Here is a 20,283-nt window from a genome sequence, read left to right as displayed (position 1 = left end):
ATGAGTTGTTCGACGTTACACGCGAATGGAATTATAAACCGCTGGTTCATTTGCAAAGGTGAGTCATGGTGCCGGGGCATATTACTTGATATTAGAACGAGAAAGAGAGATGCAGAGTGCACGCACAAGGAAACAAATGACGGGAGGGGGGATGGGAGGAGAAAGAGTGTATGTATTTGCAGTGCAGAATTAAACAGGTGCGATCATACCAGCACTAATGCAGCGGATTCTATCAGAACTCCGTAGGTAAGGGTGCTTGGGCGAGAGTAGTTCTAGCATGGGTTACCTCCTGCGAAGTCCTTATATTTCACCCATTTTCTTGTAAAGTCCTCGTGTTGCACCCATTTTTTTGCAGATGATTCTTTCGACGTTACGCGCGACTTGAATTATGGTCCTCAGGTCTATTCGCAAATGTGAGTCACGGCACCGTAGTATTTTACTTGATATTAGAACGAGCACGGGAGGTGCAGGGCACACAAACAAAGAAACAAATGACGGGAGGGGGAAGAAAGGAGAAGGAGTTTATGTATTTGCAGCGCGAAATTAAACGGGTGCGATCATACCAGCACTAATGCACTGGAAGTCCTTGTGTTGCACCAATTTTTTTTCAGATGGGTCGTTCGATGTTACGCGCGACTGGAACTATGGTCCGCTGGTTTATACGCAAATGTGAGTCAAGAATCAGGGGTATTTTAATCGATATTAGAACGAGAAGGAGAGGTGCAGTGTGAACGCACAAGGAAACAAATGATGGGATGGGGGGAGGGAAGAAGGAGTGTATGTATTTTCAGCACGAAATTAAACAGGTGCGGTCACACCAACACAAATGCACCGGATCCCATCAGAACTCCGCAGTTAAGTGTGCTTTGGCGAAAGTAGTACAATGATGGGTTACCTCCTGGGAAGTTCTCGTGTTGCACCCCTTTTCTTTTTTTCAGATGTGCCGTTCGACGTTACGGGCGACTTTAATTATGGTCCGCAGGTTTATTCGCAAATGTGAGTCACGGCGCCGTGGCATTTTACCTGATATTTGAACGAGAACGAGAGGTGCAGTGCGCACGCACAAGGAAACAAATGACGGGAGGGGGAAGAAAGGAGAAGGAGTGTATGTATTTGTAGCGTGAAATGAAACAGGTGCGATCATACCAGCACTAATGCAACGGATTCTATCAGAACTCCGTAGGTAAGGGTGCTTGGGCGAGAGTAGTACTAGCATGGGTTACCTCCTGCGAAGTCCTTATATTTCACCCATTTTCTTGTGAAGTCCTCGTGTTGCACCCATTTTTTTGCAGATGATTCTTTCGACGTTACGCCTGACTTGAATTATGGTCCTCAGGTTTATTCGCAAATGTGAGTCATGGCACCGTGGCATTTTACTTGATATTAGAACGAGAACGGGAGGTACAGTGCGCACGTACAAGGAAACAAATGACGGGAGGGGGAAGAAAGGGGAATGAGTTTATGTATTTGCAGCGCCAAGTTAAACACGTGCGATCATACCAGCACTAATGCACCGGATCCCATCAGAACTCTGCAGTGAAGTGTGCTTGGGCGAGATTAGTACTCGGATGGGTGACCTCCTGGGAAGTCCTCGTGTTGCACCAATTTTTTTTCAGACGGGTCTTTCGACGTTACGCGCGTCTGGAGCTAGGGTCCGCTTATTTATACGCAAATGTGAGTCAAGAAGCAGGGGCATTTTAATCGATATTAGAACGAGAATGAGAGGTGAAGTGTGAACGCACAAGGAAATAAATGACGGGAGGGGGAAGAAAGGAGAAGGAGTATATGTATTTGCAGCGCGAAATTAAACAGGTGCGATCTTACCAGCACTAAAGCTCCGGATCCCATCAGAACTCCGCAGTTAAGTGTGCTTGGGCGAGCCTAGTACTCGGATGGGTGACGACTTGGGAATCCCTCGTGTTGCACCTATTTTTTTTCGGATGGGTTGTTCGACGTTACGCGCGAATGGAATTAGAAACCGCTGGTTCATTTGCAAAGGTGAGTCACGGTGCCGGGGCATATTACTTGATATTAGAATGAGAAAGAGAGATGCAGAGTGCACGCACAAGGAAACAAATGACGGGAGGGGGGATGGGAGGAGAAAGAGTGTGTGTATTTGCAGTGCAGAATGAAACATGAGGGATCATACCAGCACTAATACAACGGATTCTATCAGTACTCCGCAGTTAAGGGTGCTTGGGCGAGAAAAGTACTCGGATGGGTGACCTCCTGCAAAGTCCTTATATTTCACCCATTTTCTTGGGAGGTCCTCGTGTTGCACCTGTCTTTTTGCATATGATTCTTTCGACGTTATGCGCGACTTGATTTATAGTCCGCAAGTTTATTTGCAAATGTGAGTCACGGCGCCGTGGCATTTTACTTGATATTAGAACGAGTACGGGAGGTGCAGTGCGCACGCACAAGGAAACAAATGACGGGATGAGGAAGAAACGAGAATGAGTGTATGTATTTGAAGCGCAAAATTAAACAAGTGGCATCATACCAGCACTACTGCCCTGGATCCCATCAGAACTCTGCAGTTAAGTGTGCTTGGGCGAGAGTAGTACTCGGATGGGTGACCTCTTAGGAAGTCCTCGTATCGCAACAATTTTTTTTCAGATGGGTTGTTCGACGTTAGGCGCGACTGGAACTATGGTCTGCTGGTTTATACGCAAATGTGAGTCAAGAATCAGGGGAATTTTAATCGATATTAGAACGAGAAGGAGAGGTGCAGTGTGAACGCACAAGGAAACAAATGATGGGGGGGGAGGAAAGAAGTAGTATATGTATTTTCAGCACGAAATTAAACAGGTGCGGTCACACCAGCACAAATGCACCGGATCCCATCAGAACTCCGTAGTTAAGTGTGCTTTGGCGAAAGTAGTACAATGATGGGTTACCTCCTGGGAAGTTCTCGTGTTGCACCCATTTTCTTTTTTTCAGATGTGCCGTTCGAAGTTACGCGCGACTTTAATTATTGTCCGCAGATTTATTCGCAAATGTGAGTCACGGCGCCGTGGTATTTTACTTGATATTTGAACGAGAACGAGAGGTGCAGTGCGCACGCACAAGGAAACAAATGACGGGAGGGGGAAGAAAGGAGAAGGAGTGTATGTATTTGCAGCGCGGAATTAAACGGGTGCGGTCATACCAGCACTAATGCACCGGATCCTATCAGAACTCCGCAGTTAAGTGTGTTTGGGCGAGAGTAGTACTCGGATGGGTGACCTCTTGGGAAGTCCTCGTGTCGCACCAATTTTTTTTCAGACGGGTCGTTCGACGTTACGCGCGACTGGAACTATAATCCGCTGGTTTATACGGAAATGTGAGTCAAGAATCTGGGGCATTTTAATCGATATTACAACGAGAAAAAGAGGTGCAGTGTGAATGCACAAGGAAACAAATGATGGGAGGGGGGGAGAGAAGAAGGAGTGTATGTATTTTCAGCCCGAAATTAAACATGTGCGCTCACACCAGCACAAATGCACCGGATCCCATTAGAACTCCGCAGTTAAGTGTGCTTTGACGAAAGTAGTACAATGATGTGTTACCTCCTGGGAAGTTCTCGTGTTGCACCCATTTTCTTTTTTTCAGATGTGCTGCTTGACGTTACGCGCGACTTTAATTATGTTCCGCAGATTTATTCGCAAATGTGAGTCACGGCGCCGTGGCATTTTACTTGATATTTGAACGAGAACGGGAGGTGCAGTGCGCACGCACAAGGAAACAAATGACAGGAAGGGGAAGAAAGGGGAATGAGTTTATGTATTTGCAGCGCAAAGTTAAATGAGTGCGATCATAGCAGCACTATTGCACCGGATCCCATCAAAACTCCGCAGTTAAGTGTGCTTGGGCGAGATTAGTACTCGGATGGGTGACCTCCTGGGAAGTCCTCGTGTCGCACCAATTTTTTTTCAGACGGGTCGTTCGACATTACGCGCGTCTGGAACTAGGGTCCGCTGGTTTATACGCAAATGTGAGTCAAAATGCAGGGGCATTTTAATCGATATTAGAATGAGAATGAGAGGTGAAGTGTTAACGCACATGGAAACAAATGACGGGAGGGGGAAGAAAGGAGAAGCAGTGTATGTATTTGCAGCGCGAAATTAAACAGGTGCGATCATACCAGCACTAAAGCCCCGGATCCCATCAGAACTCCGCAGTTAAGTGTGATTGGGCGAGAGTAGTACTCGGATGGGTGACCTCCTGGGAAGTCCTCGTGTCGCACCAATTTTTTTTCAGACGGGTCGTTCGACGTTACGCGGGACTGGAATTAGGGTCCACTGGTTTATACGCAAATGTGAGTCAAGAAGCAGGGGCATCTTAATCGATATTAGAACGAGAAGGAGAGGTGCAGTGTGAACGTACAAGGAAACAATTGATGGAAGGGGGAGGGAAGGAGAAGGAGTGTATGTATTTTCAGCACGAAATGAAACAGGTACGATCATACCAGCACTAATGCAACGGATTCTATCAGAACTCCGTAGGTAAGGGTGCTTGGGGGAGAGTAGTACTAGCATGGGTTACCTCCTGCGAAGTCCTTATATTTCACCCATTTTCTTGTGAAGTCCTCGTGTTGCACCCATTTTTTACAGATGATTCTTTCGACGTTACGTGCGACTTGAATTATGGTCCTCAAGTTTATTCGCAAATGTGAGTCACGGCGCAGTAGAATTTTACTTGATATTAGACCGAAAACGGGAGGTGCAGTGCGCACGCACAAGGAAACAACTGACGGGAGGGGGAAGAAAGGGGAATGAGTTTATGTATTTGCAGCGCAAAATTAAACAGGTGCGATCATACCAGCACTAATGCACCGGATCCCATCAGAACTCCGCAGTTAAGTGTGCTTTGGCGAGAGTAGTACTCGGATTGGTGACCTCCTCGAAAGTCCTCGTGTCGCACCAATTTTTTTTCAGACGGGTCGTTCGACGTTACGCGCGACTGGAACTATTGTCCGCTGGTTTATACGCAATTGTGAGTCAAGAAGCAGGGGCATTTTAATCGATATTAGAACGAGAAGGAGAGGTGCAGTGTGAACGCACAAGGAAACAATTGATGGGAGGGGGAGAGAAGGAGAAGGAGTGTTTGTATTTTCAGCACGAAATGAAACAGGTACGATCATACCAGCACTAATGGAACGGATTCTATCAGAACTCCGTAGGTAAGGGTGCTTGGGCGAGAGTAGTACTAGCATGGGTTACCTCCTGCGAAGTCCCTATATTTCACCCATTTTCTTGTGAAGTCCTCGTGTTGCACCCATTTTTTTGAAGATGATTCTTTCGACGTTACGCGCGACTTGAATTATGGTCCTCAGGTTTATTCGCAAATGTGAGTCACGGCGCTGTAGCATTTTACTTGATATTAGAACGAGAACGGGAGGTGCAGCGCGCACGCATAAGGAAACAAATGACGGGAGGGGGAAGAAAAGAGAAGGAATGTATGTATTTGCAGCGCGAAACTAAACTGGTGCGATCATACCAGCACTAAAGCCCCGGATCCCATCAGAACTCCGCAGTTAAGTGTGCTTGGGCGAGATTAGTACTCGGATGGTTGACCTCCTCGGAAGTCCTCGTGTCGCACAAATTTTTTTGTAGATGATTCTTTCGACATTACGCGCGACTTGAATTATGGTCCTCAGGTTTATTCGCAAATGTGAGTCACCACGCTGTAGCATTTTACTTGATATTAGAACGAGAACGGGAGGTGCAGTGCGCACGCACAAGGAAACAAATGACGGGAGGGGGAAGAAAGGGGAATGAGTTTATGTATTTGCAGCGCAAAATTAAACAGGTGCGATCATACCAAAACTAATGCACCGGATCCCATCAAAACTCCGCAGTGAAGTGTGCTTCGGCGAGATTAGTACTCGGATGGGAGACCTCCTGGGAAGTCCTCGTGTGACACAAATTTTTTTTTTCAGACTGGAAATTCGACGTTACGCGCGACTGGAATTAGGGTTCACTGGTTTATACGTAAATGTGAGTCAAGAAGTAGGGGCATTTTAATCGATATTAGAACGAGAATGAGAGGTGAAGTGTGAACGCACAAGGAAACAAATGACGGAAGGGGAAAAAAGGAGAAGGAGTGTATGTATTTGCAGCGCGAAATTAAACTTGTGCGATCATACCAGCACTAAATCTCCGGATCCCATCAGAACTCCACAGTTAAGTGTGCTTGGGCGAGGGTAGTACTCGGATGGGTGACCACTTGGGAAGCCCTCGTGTTGCACCTATTTTTTTTCGGATGGGTTGTTCGACGTTACGCGCGATGGAATTATAAACCGCTGGTTCATTTGCAAAGGTGAGTCACGGTGCCGGGGCATATTACTTGATATTAGAACGAGAAAGAGAGATGCAGAGTGCTCGCACAAGGAAACAAATGACGGGAGGGGGGATGGGAGGAGAAAGAGTGTATGTATTTGCAGTGCAGAATGAAACATGAGGGATCGTACCAGCAGTAATGCAACGGATTCTATCAGAACTCCGTAGTTAAGGGTGCTTGGGCGAGAAAAGTACTCGGATGGGTGAGCTCCTGCGAAGTCCTTATATTTCGCCCATTTTCTTGGGAGGTCCTTGTGTTGCACCCATCTTTTTGTAGATGATTCTTTCGACATTACGCGCGACTTGATTTATGGTCTGCAGGTTTATTCGTAAATGTGAGTCACGGCGCCGTGGCATTTTACTTGATATTAGAACGAGTACGGGAGGTGCAGTGCGCACGCACAAGGAAACAAATGACGGGAGGAGGAAGAAAAGAGAAGGAGTGTATGTATTTGAAGTGCAAAATTAAACAAGTGGCATCATACAAGCACTAATGCACTGGATCCCATCAGAACTCTGCAGTCAAGTGTGCTTGGGCGAGAGTAGTACTCGGATGGGTGACCTCTTGGGAACTCCACGTATCGCAACAATTTTTTTTCAGATGGGTCGTTCGACGTTACGCGCGACTGAAACTATGGTCCGCTGGTTTATACGCAAATGTGAGTCAAGAATCAGGGGCATTTTAATCGATATTAGAACGAGAAGGAGAGGTGCAGTGTGAACGCACAAGGAAACAAATGATGGGAGGGGGGGGAGGGAAGAAGGAGTGTATGTATTTTCAGCACGAAATTAAACAGGTGCGGTCACACCAGCACAAATGCACCGGATCCCATCAGAACTCCGCAGTTAAGTGTGCTTTGTCGGAAGTAGTACAATGATGGGTTACCTCCTGGGATGTTCTCGTGTTGCACCCATTTTCTTTTCTTCAGATTTGTCGTTCGACGTTACGCGCGACTTTAATTATGGTCCGCAGATTTATTCGCAAATGTGAGTCACGGTGCTGGGGCATATTCCTTGATATTATAACGAGAAAGAGAGATGCAGAGTGCACGCACAAGGAAACAAATGACAGGAGGGGGGATGGAATGAGAAAGAGTTTATGTATTTGCAGCGCGAAATTAAACGGGTGCGATCATACCAGCACTATTGCACCGGATCCCATCAGAACTCCGCAGTTAAGTGTGCTTGGGCGAGTGTAGTACTCGGATGGGTGACCTCTTGGGAAGTCCTTGTGTCGCAATAATTTTTTTTTTAGACGGGTCGTTCGACGTTACGAGCGACTGGAACTAGGGTCCACTGGTTTATACGCAAATGTGAGTCAAGAAGCAGGGGCATTTTAATCGATATTAGAACGAGAAGGAGAGATGCAGAGTGCACGCACAAGGAAACAAATGACGGGAGGGGGGATGGAGGGAGAAAAAGTGTATGTATTTGCAGCACAGAATGAAACATGAGCAATCATACCAGCACCAATGCAACGGATTCTATCAGAACTCCGCAAGTTAAGGGTGTTTGGGCGAGAGTAGCTCTAGGATGGGTGACCTCCTGCGAAGTCCTTATATTTCACCCATTTTCTTAGGAAGTCCTCGTGTTGCACCCATTTTTTGCAGATGATTCTTTCGATGATACGCACGACTTGAATTATGGTCCTCAGGTTTATTGGCAAATGTGAGTCACTGCACCGTAGCATTTTACTTGATATTAGAACGAGCACGGGAGGTGCAGTGCGCACGCACAAGGAAACAAATGATGGGAGGGGGAAGAAAGGAGAAGGAGTTTATCTATTTGCAGCGCGGAATTAAACGGGTGCGATCATACCAGCACAAATGCAACGGATCCCATCAGAACTCTGCAGTTAAGTGTGCTTTGGCAAAAGTAGTACAATGATGGGTTATCTCCTGGTAAGTTCTCGTGTTGCACCCATTTTATTTTTTTCAGATGTGCCGTTCGACGTTACGCACGACTTTAATTATGGTCCGCAGATTTATTCGCAAATGTGAGTCACGGCGCCGTGGCATTTTACTTGATATTTGAACGAGAACGAGAGGTGCAGTGCGCACGCACAAGGAAACAAATGACGGGAGGGGGAAGAAAGAAGAAAGAGTTTATGTATTTGCAGCGCGGAATTAAACGGGTGCGATCATACCAGCACTAATGCACTGGATCCCATAAGAACTCCGCACTTAAGTGCGCTTGGGCGAGAGTAGTACTCGGAGGGGTGACCTCCTGGTAAGTCCTCGTGTCGCACCAATTTTTTTTCAGACGGGTCGTTCGACGTTACGTGCTACTGAAACTATTGTCCGCTGGTTTATACGCAATTGTGAGTCAGGAAGCAGGGGCATTTTAATCGATATTAGAACGAGAAGGAGAGGTGCAGTGTGAACGCACAAGGAAACAATTGATGGGAGGGGGAGGGAAAGAGAAGTAGTGTATGTATTTTAAGCACGAAATGAAACAGGTGCGATCATACCAGCACTAATACAACGGATTCTATCAGAACTCCGTAGGTAAGGGTGCTTGGACGAGAGTAGTACTAGCATGGGTTACCTCCTGCGAAGTCCTTATATTTCACCCATTTTCTTGGGAAGTCCTTGTGTTGCACCCATTTTTTTGCAGATGATTCTTTCAACGTTACGTGCGACTTGAATTATGGTCCTCAGGTTTATTCGCAAATGTGAGTCACGGCGCTGTAGCATTTTACTTGATATTAGAACAAGAACGGGACGTGTAGTGCGCACGCACAAGGAAACAAATGACGGGAGGGGGAAGAAAGGGGAATGAGTTTATGTATTTGCAGCGCGAAATTAAACAGGTGCGATCATACCAGCACTAAAGCACCGGATCCCATCAGAACTCCGCAGTTAAGTGTGCTTGGGCGAGATTAGTACTCGGATGGGTGACCTCCTGGAAAGTCCTCGTGTCGCACCAATTTTTTTTCAGACGGGTCGTTCGACGTTACGGGAGTCTGGAACTAGGGTCCGCTGGTTTATACGCAAATGTGAGTCAAGAAGCAGGGGCATTTTAATCGATATTAGAACGAGAAGGAGAGATGAAGTGTGAACGCACAAGGAAACAAATGATGGAGGGGGAAGAAAGGAGAAGGAGTGTATGTATTTCCAACGCAGAATTAAACAGGTGCGATCATACCAGCACTAAAGCCCCGGATCCTATCAGAACTCCGCAGTTAGGTGTGCTTGGGCAAGAGTAGTACTTGGATGGGTGACCACTTGGGAAGACCTCGTGTTGCACCTTTTTTTTTCTCGGATGGGTTGTTCGACGTTACGCGCGAATGGAATTATAAACCGCTGGTTCATTTGCAAAGGTGAGTCACAGTGCCGGGGCATATTACTTGATATTAGAACGAGAAAGAGAGGTGCAGAGTGCACGCACATGGAAACAAATGACGGGTGGGGGGATGGGAGGAGAAAGAGTGTATGTATTTGCAGTGCAGAATGAAACATGAGGGATCATACCAGCACTAATGCAACGGATTCTATCAGAACTCTGCAGTTAAGGGTGCTTGGGCGAGAAAAGTACTCAGACGGGTGACCTCATGCGAAGTCCTTATATTTCACCCATTTTCTTGGGAGGTCCTCGTGTTGCACCCATCTTTTTGCAGATGATTCTTTCGACGTTACGCGCGACTTGCTTTATGGTCTGCAGGTTTATTCGCAAATGTGAGTCACGGCGCCGTGGCATTTTACTCGATATTAGAACGAGTAGGGGAGGTGCAGTGCGCACGCACAAGGAAACAAATGACGAGAGGAGGAAGAAAAGAGAAGGAGTGTATGTATTTGAAGCGCAAAATTAAACAAGTGGCATCATACCAGCACTAATGCACTGGATCCCATCAGAACTCTGCAGTTAAGGGTGCTTGGGCGAGAGTAGTACTTGGATGGGTGACCTCTTGGGAAGTCCACGTATCGTAATAATTTTTTTTCAGATGGGTCGTTCGACGTTACGCGCGACTGGAACTATGGTCCGCTGGTTTATACGCAAATGTGAGTCAAGAATCAGGGGCATTTTAATCAATATTCGAACGAGAAGGAGAGGTGCAGTGTGAACGCACAAGGAAACAAATGATTGGAGGGGGGGAGGGAAGAAGGAGTGTATGTATTTTCAGCACGAAATTAAACAGGTGCGGTCACACCAACACTAATGCATCGGATCCCATCAGAACTCCGCAGTTAAGTGTGCTTTGGCGAAAGTAGTACAATGATGGGTTACCTCCTGGGATGTTCTCGTGTTGCACCCTTTTTTTTTTTCAGATGTGCCGTTCGACGTTACGCGCGACTTTAATTATGGTCCGCAGATTTATTCGCAAATGTGAGTCACGGCGCCGTGGCATTTTACTTGATATTTGAACGAGAGGTGCAGTGTGCACGCACAAGGAAACAAATGACGGGAGGGGGAAGAAAGGAGATGGAGTTTATGTATTTGCAGCGCGAAATTAAACTGGTGCGATCATACCAGCACTAATGCAACGGATTCTATCAGAACTACGTGTGTAAGGGTGCTTGGGCGAGAGTAGTACTAGCATGGGTTACCTCCTACGAAGTCCTTATATTTCACCCATTTTCTTGTGAAGTCCTCGTGTTGCACCCATTTTTTTGCAGATGATTCTTTCGACGTTACGCACGACTTGAATTATGGTCCTCAGGTTTATTCGCAAATGTGAGTCACGGCGTTGTAGCTATTTACTTGATATTAGAACGAGAACGGGAGGTGCAGTGCGCACGCACAAGGAAACAAATGACGGGAGGGGGAAGAAAGGGGAATGAATTTATGTATTTGCAGCGTGTAATTAAACAGGTGCGATCATACCAGCACTAATGCACCGGATCCCATCAGAACTCCGCAGTGAAGTGTGCTTGGGCGAGATTAGTACTCGGATGGGTGACCTCCTGGGAAGTCCTCGCGTCGCACCAATTTTTTTTCAGACAGGTCGTTCGATGTTACGCGCGTCTGGAACTAGGGTCCGCTGGTTTATACGCATATGTGGGTCAAGAAGCAGGGGCATTCTAATCGATATTAGAACGAGAATGAGAGGTGAAGTGTGAACGCACAAGGAAACAAATGACGGGAGGGGGAAGAAATGAGAAGGAGTGTATGTATTTGCAGCCCGAAATTAAACAGGTGCGATCATACCAGCACTAAAGCTCCGGATCCCATCAGAACTCCGCAGTTAAGTGTTCTTGGGCGAGAGTAGTACTCGGATGGGTCACCACCTGGGAAGCCCTCGTGTTACACCTATTTTTTTTTTCGGATGGGTTCTTCGACGTTACGCGCGAATGGAATTATAAATCACTGGTTCATTTGCAAAGGTGAGTCACGGTGCCGGGGCATATTACTTGATATTAGAACGAGAAAGAGAGATGCAGAATGCACGCACAAGGAAACAAATGACGGGAGGGGGGTTGGAAGGAGAAAGAGTGTATGTATTTGCAGTGCAGAATGAAACATGAGGGCTCATACCAGCACTAATGCAACGGATTCTATCAGAACTCCGTAGGTAAGGGTGCTTAGGCGAGAGTAGTACTAGCATGGGTTACCTCCTGCGAAGTCCTTATATTTCACCCATTTTCTTTTTTTCAGTTGTGCCGTTCGAAGTTACGCGCGACTTTAATTAGGGTCCGCAGATTTATTCGCAATGTGAGTCATGGCGCCGTGGCATTTTACTTGATATTTGAACGAGGACGAGAGGTGCAGTGCGCACGCACAAGGAAACAAATGACGGGAGGGGGAAGAAAGGAGAAGGAGTGTATGTATTTGCAGCGCGAAATTAAACAGGAGGTCACCCATCCGACTACTACTCTCGCCCAAGCACACTTAACTGCAGAATTCTGATGGGATCCAGTGCATTAGTGCTGGTATGATGCCACTTTTTTAATTTTGCGCTTCAAATACATACACTTCTTCTCTTTTCTTCCTCCTCCCGTCATTTGTTTCCTTGTGCGTGCGCACTGCACCTCCCGTTCTCGTTCAAATATCAAGTAAAATGCCACGACGCCATGACTCACATTTGCGAATAAATCTGCGGACCATAATTAAAGTCGCGCGTAACGTCGAACGGCACATCTGAAAAAAAGAAAATGGGTACGAGAACTTTCCAGGAGGTAACCCATCATTGTACTACTTTCGCCAAAACACACTTAACTGTGGAGTTCTGATGGGATCCGGTGCATTTGTGCTGGTGTGACCGCACCTGTTTAATTTCGTGCTGAAAATACATACACTCCTTCTTCCCTCCCCCCTCCCATCATTTGTTTTCTTGTGCGTTCACACTACACCTCTCCTTCTCGTTCTAATATCGATTAAAATGCCCCTGATTCTTGACTCACATTTGCGTATAAACCAGCGGACCATAGTTCCAGTCGCGCGTAACGTCGAACGACCCATCTGAAAAAAAATTATTGCGATATGAGGATTTCCCAAGAGGTCACCCATCCGAGCACTACTCTCGCCCAAGCACACTTAACTGCAGAGTTCTGATGGGATCCAGTGCATTAGTGCTGATATGATGCCACTTGTTTAATTTTGCGCTTCAAATACATACACTCCTTCTCTTTCTTCCTCCTCCCGTCATTTGTTTCCTTGTGGGTGCGCACTGCACCTCCCGTACTCGTTCTAATATCAAGTAAAATGCCACGGTGCCGTGACTCACATTTGCGAATAAACCTGCGGACCATAAATCAAGTCGCGCGTAACGTCGGAAGAATCATCTGCAAAAAGATGGGTGCAACACGAGGACCTCCTAAGAAAATGGGTGAAATATAAGGACTTCGCAGGAGGTCACCCATCCGAGCACTAATCTCGCCCGAGCACACATAACTGCGGAGTTCTGATGGGATCCGGTGCATTAGTGCTGGTATGATCGCATCTATTTAATTTTGCGCTGCAAATACATAAACTCATTCCCCTTTCTTCCCCCTCCCGTCATTTTTTTCCTTGTGCGTGCGCACTGCACCTCCTGTTCTCGTTCTAATATCAAGTAAAATTCTACAGCGTCGTGACTCACATTTGCGAATAAACTTGAGGACCATAATTCAAGTCGTGCGTAACATCGAAAGAATCATCTGCAAAAAAATGGGTGCAACACGAGGACTTCACAAGAAAATGGGTGAAATATAAGGACTTCGCAGGAGGTAACCCATGCTAGTACTACTCTCGCCCAAGCACCCTTACCTACGGAGTTCTGATAGAATCCGTTGCATTAGTGGTGGTATGATCGCACCTGTTTTATTTCGTGCTCAAAATACATACACTCCTTCTCCTTCCCTCCCCCTCCCATCAATTGTTTCCTTGTGCGTTCACACTGCACCTCTCCTTTTCGTTCTAATATCGATTAAAATGCCCCTGATTCTTGACTCACATTTGCGTATAAACCAGCGAACCATTGTTCCAGTCGCGCGTAACGTCGAACGACCCCCCTGAAAAAAAATTGTTGCGATACGAGGACTTCCCAAGAGGTCACACATCCGAGTACTACTCTCGCCCAAGCACACTTCACTGCGGAGTTCTGATGGGATCCGCTGCATTAGTGCTGGTATGATCGCACCTGTTTAATTTTGCGCTGCAAATACATAAACTCATTCCCCTTTCTTCCCCCTCCCGTCATTTGTTTCCTTGTGCGTGCGCACTGCACCTCCCGTTCTCGTTCTAATATCAAGTAAAATGCTACACCGCTGTGACTCACATTTGCGAATAAACCTGAGGACCATAATTCAAGTCGCACGTAACGTTGAAAGAATCATCTGCAAAAAAATGGGTGCAACACGAGGACTTCCCAAGTGGTCACCCATCTGAGTACTACTCTCGCCCAAGCACACTTAGCTGCGGAGTTATGATGGGATCTGTTGCACTAGTGCTGGTATGATCGAACCTGATTAATTTCGCGCTGCAAATACATAAACTCCTTCTCCTTTCTTCCCCCTCCCGTCATTTGTTTCCTTGTGTGTGCACTCTGCATCTCTCTTTCTCGTTCTAATATCAAGTAATATGCCCCGGCACCGTGACTCACCTTTGCAAATGAACCAGTGGTTTATAATTCCATTCGCGCCTAACGTCGAACAACCCATCCGAAAAAAAATAGGTGCAAGACGAGGGCTTCCCAAGTGGTCACCCATCCGAGTACTACTCTCGCCCAAGCACACCTAACTGCGAAGTTCTGATGGGATCCGAGGCTTTAGTGCTGGTAAGATCGCACCTATTTAATTTCGCGCTGCAAATACATACACTCCTTCTCCTTTCTTCCCCCTCCTGTCATTTGTTTCCTTGTGCGTTCACACTTCACCTCTCATTCTCGTTCTAATATCGATTAAAATGCCCCTGCTTCTTGACTCACATTTGCATATAAACCAGCGGACCCTAATTCCAGACGCGCGTAACGTCGAATGACCTGTCTGAAAAAAAATTGGTGTGACACGAGGACTTCCCAGGAGGTCACCCATCCGAGTACTAATCTCGCCCAAGCACACTTCACTGCGGAGTTATGATGGGATCCGCTGCATTAGTGCTGGTACGATCGCACCTGTTTAATTTCGGGCTGCAAATACATAAACTCATTCCCCTTTCTTCCCCCTCCCGTCATATGTTTCCTTGTGCGTGCGCACTGCAGCTCCCGTTCTCGTTCTAATATCAAGTAAAATGCTACAGCGCCGTGACTGACATTTGCGAATAAACCTGAGGACCATAATTCAAGTCGCGCGTAACGTCGAAAGAATCATCTGCAAAAAAGTGCGTGTTACACGAGGACTTCACAAGAAAATGGGTGAAATATAAGGACTTCGCAGGAGGTAACCCATGCTAGTACTACTCTCGCCCAAGCACCCTTACCTACAGAGTTCTGATAGAATCCGTTGCATTAGTGCTGCTATGATCGCACCTGTTTCATTTCGTGCTGAAAATACATACACTCCTTCTCCTTCCCTCTCCCTCCCATCAATTGTTTCCTTGTGCGTTCACACTGCACCTCTCCTTCTCGTTCTAATATCGATTAAAATGCTTCTGCTTCTTGACTCACATTTGCGTATAAACCAGCGGACCCTAGTTCCAGTCGCGCGTAACGTCGAACGACCCGTCTGAAAATAAATTGGTGCGACACGAGGACTTCCCAGGAGGTCACCCATCCGAGTACTACTCTCGCCCAAGCACACTTAACTGCGGAGTTCTGATGGGATCCGGTGCATTAATGCTGGAATGATCGCACCCGTTTAATTTTGCACTGCAAATACATATACTCCTTCTCCTTTCTTCCCCCTCCCGTCATTTGTTTCCTTGTGCGTGCGCACTGCACCTCCCGTGCTCGTTCTAATATCAAGTAAAATGCTACGGTGCCGTGACTCACATTTGCGAACAAACCTGAGGACCATAATTCAAGTCGCGCGTATCGTCGAAAGAATCATCTGCAAAAAAATGGGTGCAACACGAGGACTTCCTAAGAAAATGGGTGAAATATAAGGACTTCGCAGGAGGTCACCCATCCTAGTGCTACTCTCGCCCAAGCACCCTTAACTTGCGGAGTTCTGATAGAATCCGTTGCATTGGTGCTGGTATGATTGCTCATGTTTCATTCTGCGCTGCAAATACATACACTTTTTCTCCCTCCATCCCCCCTCCCGTCATTTGTTTCCTTGTGCGTGCACTCTGCATCTCTCCTTCTCGTTCAAATATCGATTAAAATGCCCCTGCTTCTTGACTCACATTTGCGTATAAACCAGCGGACCCTAGTTCCAGTCACGCGTAACGTCGAATGACCCGTCTGAAAATAAATTGGTGCGACACGAGGACTTCCCAAGAGGTCACCCATCCGAGTACTACTCTCGCCCAAGCACACTTAACTACGGAGTTCTGATGGGATCCGGTGCATTAATGCTGGTATGATCGCACCCGTTTAATTTTGCGCTGCAAATACATATACTCCTTCTCCTTTCTTCCCCCTCCCGTCATTTGTTTCCTTGTGTGTGCGCACTGCACCTCCCGTGCTCGTTCTAATATCAAGTAAAATGCTACGGTGCCGTGACTCACATTTGTGAATAAACTTGAGGACCATAATTCAAGTCGCGCGTATCGTCGAAAGAATCATCTGCAAAAAAATGGGTGCAACACGAGGACTTCCTAAGAAAATGGGTGAAATATAAGGACTTCGCAGGAGGTCACCCATCCTAGAGCTACTCTCGCCCAAGCACCCTTAACTTGTGGAGTTCTGATAGAATCCGTTGCATTGGTGCTGGTATGATTGCTCATGTTTCATTCTGCGCTGTAAATACATACACTTTTTCTCCCTCCATCCCCCCTCCCGTCAATTGTTTCCTTGTGCGTTCACACTGCACCTCTCCTTCTCATTCTAATATCGATTAAAATGCCCCTGCTTCTTGACTCACATTTGCGAATAAACCTGAGGACCATAATTCAAGTCGCGCGTAACGTCGAAAGAATCATCTGCAAAAAAATGGGTGCAACACGAGAACTTTGCAAGAAAATGGGTGAAATATAAGGACTTCGCAGGAGGTAACCCATGCTAGTACTACTCTCGCCCAAGCACCCTTACCTATGGAGTTCTGATAGAATCTGATGCATTAGTGCTGGTATGATCGCACATGTTTCATTTCGTGCTGAAAATACATACACTCTTTCTCCTTCCCTCCCCCTCCCGTCATTTGTTTCCTTGTGCGTGCACTCTGCATCTCTCTTTCTTGTTCTAATATCGATTAAAATGCCCCTGCTTCTTGACTCACATTTGCGTATAAACCAGTGGACCCTAGTTGCAGTCGCGCATAACGTCGAACGACCGGTCTGAAAAAAAAAATTAGTGCGACACGAGGACTTCCCAGGAGGTCACCCATCCGAGTATTACTCTCGCCGAATCATACTTAACTGCGGAGTTCTAATGGGATCCAGTGCATTAGTGCTAGTATGATCGCACATTTCTAATTTCGCGCTGCAAATACATAAACTCCTTCTCCTTTCTTCCCCCTCCCGTCATTTGTTTCCTTGTGCGTGCACACTGCACCTCACGTTCTCGTTCAAATATCAAGTAAAATACCACAGCGCCGTGACTCACATTTGCGAATAAATCTGCGGACCATAATTAAAGTCACGCGTAACGTCGAACGGCACATTTGAAAAAAAGAAAATGGGTGCAACACGAGAACTTCCCATGAGGTAACCCATCATTGTACTACTTTCGCCAAAGCACACTTAACTGCGGAGTTCTGATGGGATCCGATGCATTTGTGCTGGTGTGACCGCACCTGTTTAATTTCGTGCTAAAAATACATACACTCCTTCTTCCCTACCCCCCTCCCATCATTTGTTTCCTTGTGCGTTCACACTGCACCTCTCCTTCTCATTCTAATATCGATTAAAATGCCCATGATTCTTGACTCACATTTGCGTATAAACCAGCGGACCATAGTTCCAGTCGCGCGTAACGTCGAAAAAATCATCTACAAAAAAATGGGTGCAACACGAGAACTTTACAAGAAAATGGGTGAAATATAAGGACTTCGCAGGAGGTAACCCATGCTAGTACTACTCTCACCCAAGCACCCTTACCTATGGAGTTCTGATAGACTCCGATGCATTAGTGCTGGTATGATCGCACCTGTTTCATTTCGTGCTGAAAATACATACACTCTTTCTCCTTCCCTCCCCCTCCCGTCATTTGTTTCCTTGTGCGTGCACTCTGCATCTCTCTTTCTCGTTCTAATATCGATTAAAATGCCCCTGCTTCTTGACTCACATTTGCGTATAAACCAGTGGACCCTAGTTGCAGTCGCGCATAACGTCGAACGACTGGTCTGAAAAAAAAAAATTAGTGCGACATGAGGACTTCCCAGGAGGTCACCCATCCGAGTATTACTCTCGCCGAATCACACTTAACTGCGGAGTTCTAATGGGATCCGGTGCATTTGTGCTAGTATGATCGCACATTTCTAATTTCGCGCTGCAAATACATAAACTCCTTCTCCTTTCTTCCCCCTCCCGTCATTTGTTTCCTTGTGCGTGCACACTGCACCTCACGTTCTCGTTCAAATATCAAATAAAATACCACAGCGCCGTGACTCACATTTGCGAATAAATCTGCGGACCATAATTAAAGTCGCGCGTAACGTCGAACGGCACATTTGAAAAAAAGAAAATGGGTGCAACACGAGAACTTCCCATGAGGTAACCCATCATTGTACTACTTTCGCCAAAGCACACTTAACTGCGGAGTTCTGATTGGATCCGGTGCATTTGTGCTGGTGTGACCGCACCTGTTTAATTTCGTGCTGAAAATACATACACTCCTTCTTCCCTACCCCCCTCCCATCATTTGTTTCCTTGTGCGTTCACACTGCACCTCTCCTTCTCGTTCTAATATCGATTAAAATGCCCCTGATTCTTGACTCACATTTGCGTATAAACCAGCGGACCATAGTTCCAGTCGTGCGTAACGTCGAACGACCCATCTGAAAAAAAATTGTTGCGACACGAGGATTTCCCAAGAGGTCACCCATCCGAGTACTACTCACGCCCAAGCACACTTAACTGCAGAGTTTTGATGGGTTCCAGTGCATCAGTGCTGGTATGATGCCACTCGTTTTATTCGGCGCTGCAAATACATAAACTCCTTCTCCTTTCTTCCCCTTCCCGTCATTTGTTTCCTTGTGCGTGCGCATTGTACCTCTCGTTCTCGTTCAAATATCAAGTAAAATGCCACGGCGCCGTGACTCACATTTGCGAATAAATCTGCGGACCATAATTAAAGTCGCGCGTAACGTCGAACGGCACATCTGAAAAAAAAAAAATTGGTGCAACACGAGAACTTCCCAGGAGGTAACCCATCATTGTACTACTTTCGCCAAAGCACACATAACTGCGGAGTTCTGATGGGATCCGGTACATTTGTGCTTGTGTGACCGCACATGTTTAATTTCGTGCTGAAAATACATACACCCCTTCTTCCCTCCCCCCTCCCATCATTTGTTTCCTTGTGCGTTCACACTGCACCTCTACTTCTCGTTCTAATATCGATTAAAATGCCCCTGATTTTTGACTCACATTTGCGTATAAACCAGCGGACCATAGTTCCAGTCGTGCCTAACGTCGAACGACCCATCTGAAAAAAAATTATTGCCATACGAGGACTTCCCAGGAGGTCACCCATTCGAGTACTACTCTCGCCCAAGCACACTTACGATCTTACCAGCACTAATGCACCGGATCCCATCAGAACTCCGCAGTTAAGTGTGCTTGGGCGAGAGTAGTACTCGGATGGGTGACCTCCTGGGAAGTCCTCGTGTCGCACTAATTTTTTTTTCAGACGGGTCGTTCGACGTTACGCGCGACTGGAACTAGGGTCCACTGGTTTATACGCAAATGTGAGTCAAGAAGCAAGGGCATTTTGATCGATATTAGAACGAGAAGGATGGATGCAGAGTGCACGCACAAGGGAACAAATGACGGGAGGAGGAAGAAAGGGGAATGAGTTTATGTATTTGCAGCGCAAAATTTAACAGGTGCGATCATACCAGCACAAATGCACCGGATCCCATCAGAACCCCGCAGTTAAGTGTGCTTTGGTGAAAGTAGTACAATGATGGGTTACCTCGTGGGAAGTTCTCGTGTTGCACCCATTTTCTTTTTTTTTTTCAGATGTGCCGTTCGACATTACGCGCGACTTTAATTATGGTCCGCAGATTTATTCGCAAATGTGAGTCACGGTGCCGTGGCATTGTACTTGATATTTGAACGAGAACGAGAGGACGCACTTGGAAACAAATGACGGGAGGGGGAAGGAAGGAGCTAGAATTTCTGTATTTGCAGCGCAAAATTAAACAAATGCGATCATACCAGCATTAATGCACCGGATCCCATCAGAACTCCGCAGTTAAGTGTGCTTGGGCGAGAGTAGTACTCGGATGGGTGACCTCCTGGGAATTCCTCGTGTCGCACTAATTTTTTTTTCAGACGG

At 46.6% G+C, this 20,283-nt stretch overlaps 6 non-coding genes and 33 pseudogenes across 6 annotated transcripts; 26 read left to right on the top strand and 13 right to left on the bottom strand.

The window, feature by feature from the left end:
- The first annotated feature begins 804 nt into the window (after positions 1-804).
- Positions 805-923, top strand: LOC148261635 (5S ribosomal RNA; annotated as a pseudogene).
- Positions 924-1,486: 563 nt separating this feature from the next.
- LOC148261634 (5S ribosomal RNA) lies at positions 1,487-1,605 on the top strand (annotated as a pseudogene).
- Positions 1,606-1,810: 205 nt separating this feature from the next.
- On the top strand, positions 1,811-1,929 carry LOC148261633 (5S ribosomal RNA; annotated as a pseudogene).
- A 561-nt stretch (positions 1,930-2,490) lies between these two features.
- Positions 2,491-2,608, top strand: LOC148261632 (5S ribosomal RNA; annotated as a pseudogene).
- A 201-nt stretch (positions 2,609-2,809) lies between these two features.
- On the top strand, positions 2,810-2,928 carry LOC148261631 (5S ribosomal RNA; annotated as a pseudogene).
- A 209-nt stretch (positions 2,929-3,137) lies between these two features.
- LOC148261630 (5S ribosomal RNA) lies at positions 3,138-3,256 on the top strand (annotated as a pseudogene).
- A 204-nt stretch (positions 3,257-3,460) lies between these two features.
- On the top strand, positions 3,461-3,579 carry LOC148261629 (5S ribosomal RNA; annotated as a pseudogene).
- Positions 3,580-3,788: 209 nt separating this feature from the next.
- LOC148261628 (5S ribosomal RNA) lies at positions 3,789-3,907 on the top strand (annotated as a pseudogene).
- Positions 3,908-4,112: 205 nt separating this feature from the next.
- Positions 4,113-4,231, top strand: LOC148261627 (5S ribosomal RNA). The gene has a single exon (XR_015820521.1). It is a non-coding gene; the product is annotated as a 5S ribosomal RNA (ribosomal RNA).
- Positions 4,232-4,789: 558 nt separating this feature from the next.
- On the top strand, positions 4,790-4,908 carry LOC148261626 (5S ribosomal RNA; annotated as a pseudogene).
- Positions 4,909-5,467: 559 nt separating this feature from the next.
- Positions 5,468-5,586, top strand: LOC148261625 (5S ribosomal RNA; annotated as a pseudogene).
- A 530-nt stretch (positions 5,587-6,116) lies between these two features.
- On the top strand, positions 6,117-6,235 carry LOC148261624 (5S ribosomal RNA; annotated as a pseudogene).
- A 560-nt stretch (positions 6,236-6,795) lies between these two features.
- LOC148261623 (5S ribosomal RNA) lies at positions 6,796-6,913 on the top strand (annotated as a pseudogene).
- A 205-nt stretch (positions 6,914-7,118) lies between these two features.
- LOC148261622 (5S ribosomal RNA) lies at positions 7,119-7,237 on the top strand (annotated as a pseudogene).
- A 210-nt stretch (positions 7,238-7,447) lies between these two features.
- LOC148261621 (5S ribosomal RNA) lies at positions 7,448-7,566 on the top strand (annotated as a pseudogene).
- A 561-nt stretch (positions 7,567-8,127) lies between these two features.
- Positions 8,128-8,246, top strand: LOC148261620 (5S ribosomal RNA; annotated as a pseudogene).
- A 209-nt stretch (positions 8,247-8,455) lies between these two features.
- LOC148261619 (5S ribosomal RNA) lies at positions 8,456-8,574 on the top strand (annotated as a pseudogene).
- A 559-nt stretch (positions 8,575-9,133) lies between these two features.
- Positions 9,134-9,252, top strand: LOC148261618 (5S ribosomal RNA). Its single transcript, XR_015819558.1, has one exon. It is a non-coding gene; the product is annotated as a 5S ribosomal RNA (ribosomal RNA).
- A 204-nt stretch (positions 9,253-9,456) lies between these two features.
- Positions 9,457-9,575, top strand: LOC148261617 (5S ribosomal RNA; annotated as a pseudogene).
- Positions 9,576-10,137: 562 nt separating this feature from the next.
- On the top strand, positions 10,138-10,255 carry LOC148261616 (5S ribosomal RNA; annotated as a pseudogene).
- A 204-nt stretch (positions 10,256-10,459) lies between these two features.
- Positions 10,460-10,578, top strand: LOC148261615 (5S ribosomal RNA; annotated as a pseudogene).
- A 555-nt stretch (positions 10,579-11,133) lies between these two features.
- On the top strand, positions 11,134-11,252 carry LOC148261614 (5S ribosomal RNA). The gene has a single exon (XR_015819833.1). It is a non-coding gene; the product is annotated as a 5S ribosomal RNA (ribosomal RNA).
- Positions 11,253-11,457: 205 nt separating this feature from the next.
- LOC148261613 (5S ribosomal RNA) lies at positions 11,458-11,576 on the top strand (annotated as a pseudogene).
- A 1,510-nt stretch (positions 11,577-13,086) lies between these two features.
- On the bottom strand, positions 13,087-13,205 carry LOC148261612 (5S ribosomal RNA; annotated as a pseudogene).
- A 559-nt stretch (positions 13,206-13,764) lies between these two features.
- LOC148261611 (5S ribosomal RNA) lies at positions 13,765-13,883 on the bottom strand (annotated as a pseudogene).
- A 205-nt stretch (positions 13,884-14,088) lies between these two features.
- Positions 14,089-14,207, bottom strand: LOC148261610 (5S ribosomal RNA; annotated as a pseudogene).
- A 205-nt stretch (positions 14,208-14,412) lies between these two features.
- Positions 14,413-14,531, bottom strand: LOC148261609 (5S ribosomal RNA; annotated as a pseudogene).
- Positions 14,532-14,736: 205 nt separating this feature from the next.
- Positions 14,737-14,855, bottom strand: LOC148261608 (5S ribosomal RNA; annotated as a pseudogene).
- Positions 14,856-15,414: 559 nt separating this feature from the next.
- LOC148261607 (5S ribosomal RNA) lies at positions 15,415-15,533 on the bottom strand. The gene has a single exon (XR_015819697.1). It is a non-coding gene; the product is annotated as a 5S ribosomal RNA (ribosomal RNA).
- Positions 15,534-16,094: 561 nt separating this feature from the next.
- On the bottom strand, positions 16,095-16,213 carry LOC148261606 (5S ribosomal RNA). The gene has a single exon (XR_015820953.1). It is a non-coding gene; the product is annotated as a 5S ribosomal RNA (ribosomal RNA).
- A 917-nt stretch (positions 16,214-17,130) lies between these two features.
- LOC148261605 (5S ribosomal RNA) lies at positions 17,131-17,249 on the bottom strand (annotated as a pseudogene).
- A 209-nt stretch (positions 17,250-17,458) lies between these two features.
- LOC148261604 (5S ribosomal RNA) lies at positions 17,459-17,577 on the bottom strand (annotated as a pseudogene).
- A 561-nt stretch (positions 17,578-18,138) lies between these two features.
- Positions 18,139-18,257, bottom strand: LOC148261603 (5S ribosomal RNA; annotated as a pseudogene).
- A 209-nt stretch (positions 18,258-18,466) lies between these two features.
- LOC148261602 (5S ribosomal RNA) lies at positions 18,467-18,585 on the bottom strand (annotated as a pseudogene).
- A 204-nt stretch (positions 18,586-18,789) lies between these two features.
- Positions 18,790-18,907, bottom strand: LOC148261601 (5S ribosomal RNA; annotated as a pseudogene).
- Positions 18,908-19,117: 210 nt separating this feature from the next.
- Positions 19,118-19,236, bottom strand: LOC148261600 (5S ribosomal RNA; annotated as a pseudogene).
- A 265-nt stretch (positions 19,237-19,501) lies between these two features.
- Positions 19,502-19,620, top strand: LOC148261599 (5S ribosomal RNA; annotated as a pseudogene).
- A 206-nt stretch (positions 19,621-19,826) lies between these two features.
- LOC148261598 (5S ribosomal RNA) lies at positions 19,827-19,945 on the top strand (annotated as a pseudogene).
- Positions 19,946-20,148: 203 nt separating this feature from the next.
- LOC148261597 (5S ribosomal RNA) lies at positions 20,149-20,267 on the top strand. Its single transcript, XR_015819747.1, has one exon. It is a non-coding gene; the product is annotated as a 5S ribosomal RNA (ribosomal RNA).
- Positions 20,268-20,283: the final 16 nt, after the last annotated feature.

Source organism: Carica papaya, chromosome 5, assembly GCF_054855325.1.
Source record: "Carica papaya isolate Zhongbai chromosome 5, ASM5485532v1, whole genome shotgun sequence".
Taxonomy (NCBI): domain Eukaryota; kingdom Viridiplantae; phylum Streptophyta; class Magnoliopsida; order Brassicales; family Caricaceae; genus Carica; species Carica papaya.
This window is presented reverse-complemented; position numbering and strand designations above follow the sequence as displayed.